The following is a 6,000-nucleotide window of genomic DNA, read 5'->3' on the forward strand; positions in this document are numbered from 1 at the left end:
GTTCTATCAATATCCAAGAGAGTACTGTTGATATATCTAATGATAACTGTGGATTTGACTATTTCTCCACTCATTTCTTTTAGGTTTTTAGGAACTGTATTTTTGAAGTTTTGTAATTAAGTTAGCAGATTCCTAGGTTATTAAATCTTCTTGATGAACTGACTCCTTTCTAGTTATATAATTCCCATCTCTTTTCTTGAAAAGTATATTTTCTCTAAGATTACTTTGCTTTATATAAATAGAACTATTAAAATTTTTTATGATTAAAGCTTATATTGTTTATTTTTTCCAACCTTTAGTTTTCATGTCTACATGTCTTTATATTAAAATCAGTTTCCCATAAACAGTATATGAATTTTAATCCAGTCTGACAATACTGACATTAAATTGTTGTGTTTAGAGCATTTATACTTAATGTAATTATTGACGTTACTGGCTATCAATAATCTACCATCTCATTCTTTCCCACCTGCTTCATGTGTCCTTCATTTCCATTTCCCACTTCTCTGCCTTTCTTTGGGGTTGAGCATTTTTCATCCTCCATTTTATCTTACTGGGTGCTTATTGGTTTTACTTCAGTTGTTGCGTTAGTGTTTATAACATGTTCCTTGACTTGTCACAGTGTTCCTTCAACAAACATTATACTACTTTATATGTAGTAGAAGAATATTACAGCAATATATTTCCATTTCCAATCATTCTCTATGGTCTTTTTGTCATATATTTTATTTCTACGTGTTATATATTTCCAAAATCTTGTTTTTTTTTCTGTTATTATCAATTATCTTTTTACATTTACTCCCAATTTTTCTATTTCTTGTGTTCTTTATTTGTTTGTGTCAATCTAAATTTTTATTATATATCATATTCTTTCTGTCTAAAGAATGTCCTTTAAAATTCTTTTTCTTTTTCTTTTTGAGACAGAGTCTCACTCTGTCATCTAGCCTGGAGTGCAGTGGCACGATCTTGGCTCACTGCAACTTCTGCCTCCTGGGTTCAAGTGATTCTCCTGTCTCAGCCTTTGGAGTAAAAGTCCACCCACCTCAGGCTCCCAAAGTTCTGGGATTACAGGTGTGAGCCATTGTGCCCGGCCTGTCCTTTAAAATTCTTGCATTCAGGGCTGCTGGCAGTGAGTTCTTTCAGCCTCTGTTTGTGAAAAAAAGCATTATTTCACTTTCATTTTTGAAAGGCCCTTTCAGTGGATAAGGAGTTCTGGATTTATATTTTTTTTCTGTCAATACTTTACAGATATCACTATAATCTTCTAGCATGCATAATTCCTGACAAGAAAGTCTTTGTTCTCTTCAAATATGTCTTCTGCCCAGTTCTTTAAGAATTTATGAGAATTTAAGCTTTTTAAAAAATCTGCTTCAATGGCAGTTGCCAATTCCTCCCATAGTCTGCCAAATGTAAAACAATTTGCATTTTCCATCTCTTCTTAAATAAGCTTGTCACTCTTAAGGATGTAGCTCAACTGGTTATCTTGTGAATTTTGCTATCTAATATGTTCAACAAAAAGTTCTAATTTGAGTATTATCTAGTGTTCTCTCATTGTTAGGGTGGAAAAAATGTTCTGCAGCTTTTGACATCCCTACTGTAAGGAAAACCCTAGTTCCTGTTTCGTGGCCTTTTAAATCTGCACAATATTAAATAAGGCAAGGATACTGACTATGAGTGAGGAGGCTTCTGATGGCATAAAAAATTTTAAGAGTTTGAAAAAGATGGGACATTGCTATTAAAGATAAAGGAAGAAAAACACTAGAGAAATATGAAAATCTGTCAAACTGGAGCAATGTGTTTGATATGAGTATTGTAAATTTGCCATGACACTGATGTATATCATTTTGAAATTTCTCCACCTCGCTCTGTTTTAAAGAGGAAGTAGAAAGAATTAAAGTAGTTGGGAGCAAAGGGTTAATTCAGGTATGAAGCTGTTTGAGTCCAGTTTTCTAGAACAATCAGGTAAAAAAGTTTGAGTATACTGATTGAATTAACGTAATAAAGTATAAACTTGCTAAATAAGGAATTGAAGACACAAAATAGCTGATGATTAGGAGAAAAATACAGCAGTCAAAGAATCAGTGGCAAAAGTAAGATGTTCCAAGAGCATTAGAGTTTAGGAGGCCAAATAACTGGGGCAGTAATATTAGATGGGTTGTCTGTGTAGCTGTGTCTACCAGGTAGAATAGGACACAAGAGGTTAACTCCTCAGTGAATGAGAATATATGACAAAGAAGTGCATTCAGAATAGCATCCTAATGAGTATGGAAAAACAGTGGCCTGGTAGTGCCCAGAAAGAATGAAAGTAACATATGCTCCCTCTGAGTTGTGTGCAGAGTGGCAGAATTAGGTGCATACATTTGGCTGTCAGTGCAAAGAGGTGGCGGAACATTCAGTAAAGACATTGAGAATTCCAGGGTGCTACAAACAGTCGCCAGCCACATAAAGCAGTAATCCTGGCTAGCTGATTGTCAGGTATCACCCTGTGTCAAAAGCAGCACCAGCATCTTGTGCTTGTGTGGAAATTTCACTTCCCTTGAAGAAGGCAACTGGCTTTTCATATAATATTCAAGTGGCAGATGAAAGTGACGTTTTCCTGGTCTAGGAGCTATTCCCTTGCCTTAAGATGACTTTGCAAATTTCAGATTTAATTTGAGAATGTTCTGATGACAAATATTAACTCTTAAAATACTATATTACTTCATTTTTTATTTAAAAATTTCAGATGCATCCCATACTTGTTTTTACCTTACTGCAATCCCTAATCTAGGTAATTTTCAAAGATTACTTCTTTCTTTATGACCAGAAAAACTCTTCCATTGATATAGTTCATCATATTTTCACTAATGCAATCATTACCTTTTACATATCTCACATTATATTCAGCATCTTGTGCAATATAATTAGATTTATGAGACCCTGGAATGTTTTCTGAGCCACCTGTGCCTACCTGCCCACAGCACTTCCACCACTGCCTAATGATAGTGTGCGCTTGATGAGAGTCTGTGGCTCCAGGGCAAAAAGCGTCTTATATCTTCTTGTTGTAGCTTCTGTTTGTTTGTTTTTGTTGTTGTTGTTTTTAACAAGACAGGCTTATTCTACCTTCTGGGGTGGAGTGCAGTCGCATGATCTTGGCTCACATTTATTTATTTATTTATTTATGAGACGATATTTCACTCTTATTGCCCAGGCTGCAGTGCAGTGGCACAATCTCGGCTCACTGCAACCTCTGCCTCCTGGGTTCAAGCAATTCTCCTTCGTCAGCCTCCCGAGTAGCTGGGATTATAGGCGCCTGCCACCACGTCTGGCTAATTTTTTGTATTTTTAGTAGAGATAGAGTTTCACCATATTGGCCAGGCTGGTCTCAAACTCCTAACCTCAGACTATCTGCCCTCCTCAGCCTCCCAAATTGCTGAGATTACAGGCATGAGCCACCGCGCCTGGCCCTCATTTTATTTTTTATTTATATTTTGTTGCAGCCTTGACCTCCTGCGCTCAAGCAGTTCTCCTGCCTTAGCCTCACAAGTAGCTGGGACTACATGCATGCACCACCACACCTGGCAAAATTCTGTGTTTTTTGTAAAGATGACATGTCACCATGCTACACAGGCTGGTCTCAAATTCCTGGGCTCAAGTCATCGACCTACCTTGGCCTCCCAAAGTGTTGGGATTACAGACGTGAGCCATGGTGACTGGCTAAAAGGAAGGTTTCATATGCTGACAATACTCAACATTAAAGCCACACGTAGTGGTATGTGTATCTTTCTGAACGGTGCATTCGCTTTACACGCAATAAGGACGCAGCACAGCAATTAATGCTTCTCAGATCTGGCAGCACTGCACCTCACCCACATAATGTCACTGTCATCAGATCCTGGGGACCAGGTGTCAGCTCTCCCAGATGCCTTTTATAATTCAATAAAATCTCATTCAAAATCCACAGGATTTCTAGTAGAAGTAGAAGTAAAACTAAAGTTTTTAGAAAATCAGTGCAAGAACAGAGGAAAAGGACTTACTCTATCCAATACCAAGCCTTGTTATAAGGATGCCTCAAAAGTAGCTTGGAGAGACAAATAGACCAATGACCTGGAACAGACAATCCAGAAATCAAACTGTACATAAGTGGACATTTGATTTATGATAAAAGTGAAATTGCAGAGCAATGGAAATAGGAAGAGCATTTCAATAAATGGTTTTATATCAATTGGATACCCCTATTAAAAATGGAAAAACTCCTACTTCATAACGTGTAGAAAAATCAAGTCCAGATTGAATGCAGATTTAATTACTTTATAATAAAACATTTATAAAAACAAATATAGAAAAATATCTTCGTAACTTCAGGTATGAAAACTTTTCTTATTCAAAATATATGTGTTAACCATGAATAAAATATTATAATTTGAGCTTCATTATACTCAAGAAACTTTGACTATTAAAAGCACCCTGTTTGTTGAAAATCCTCTTGAAGAAAGAAAATCATAGCATAGCCATTAATAGCAATGTGATTTTTTTTAAGTGTCGTTATTTATAAGCCTGAAAGCAAAGAGAACTGAGAAAGGCCAGCTATGGACATGACGAGACAACTCAATACATATAATTTTCAAAGGGCTTGCATTCAAAAATAAAATAACTTCCATAGAAATGGTAAATAAATTTGAATGTAACTTACAATTTATATTCAAATATAAAAAAAGTTGAATGTAAATTCAACTGATGTAAATCTGTGAAAAGATTTACATTAAGTCCTTCCCAGTGAAGATACTCAAAAGGGCAATAAACATGAAAAGGGTCAAGTCCATTAGTAATTACAGAAATGCAAATTAAAGCCAAATGAGTACTTCTATACAGATACCAAAATTATTGTAATTAAAAAATGTTAAAAACCAAGTGTTGGTAAAAACATGAATTCAGGGTGTGGGCATAAATTTATAAGTCCACTTTAGAAAATGAAAGTAAAAACATGCATATCCTATGACTTTGGAATTCCACTCCAAATGTTCGAAACATTATAAAAATCTGTCCCAATTGGAAACAACGTACTGTCTCTTAATTAGCATTGAACATTGTTTTATATTTATGCAACATTATATCATTCAGCAATGACAATGAATAAGCTTCTGCCACATGCAGTAACAGAAATACATCTCACAAACATGATAGTGGGCAAAAGACAACCAGAAAAGCCAAAAAAAAAAAAAAAAGAAAAGAAGGAAAGAGGAAGAAACAAAGGAAGGAGAAAAATCCATACTGTATGAGTCTTCCTACGGAAAACTGAGGACAAGTAAAATAAGTCTACCTTAGTAGTTACCTGTGGGGAGGAGAGAGATGAGGAGAAATAAAGAAAGCTTTGGGGTTGCAAATAAAGTTTTATTTCTTGATCTGGGTGGGGATTAAACAGTTGTGTTTAGAATAGAATATGACAGTTTATTCAGCTGTATACTTATGAGTTGCAAGAATTTTTTTGATTTCATGTGTCAATAAAATTTTACCTTAAAATATGATGCATTTCAGAATCATGTACTAAATTCAAATATGTGAAAGTCAAGGTTCACTTTCTGGAGAGCTACATACTCCGTAACCCCTAATTAATTGTCTACTTCCTTTAGACATAGGTCAGGTGGTTTATTTCTGAGCTTTCATCAGTAGCTTTAATTTTGTTCTTTACTTTCTTGACTGAAAGTGGTGTCAACTGGCTTCAATCCAATGAGCAACCCATTAAGTCTAAAGACACTCTGTTCTCAGCACACCTGCTGATTTAGAACTCCTCTCATTTTCTAAAGTTTGTGGTACCTTAGCTTGCTCCAAGTATTGGCATTTTTATTAATTTTTACCTAATTATAAAAGTACAATATAATGTTCTGATATTTGTGCTTCTATTATTTGTGTAGATAATGCCAGTGACAAATCTGTTCTGGTCATTAGCATCTGTGATGTCATTAGCATGTAATAACAGAGTGGTTGTCCGCACTGGGCATCGGCGACTGTGACGTCACTAGC

This window comes from Sapajus apella, unplaced genomic scaffold (assembly GCF_009761245.1).
Source record: "Sapajus apella isolate SASKATOON/1434 unplaced genomic scaffold, GSC_monkey_1.0 scaffold39, whole genome shotgun sequence".
Lineage (NCBI taxonomy): Eukaryota > Metazoa > Chordata > Mammalia > Primates > Cebidae > Sapajus > Sapajus apella.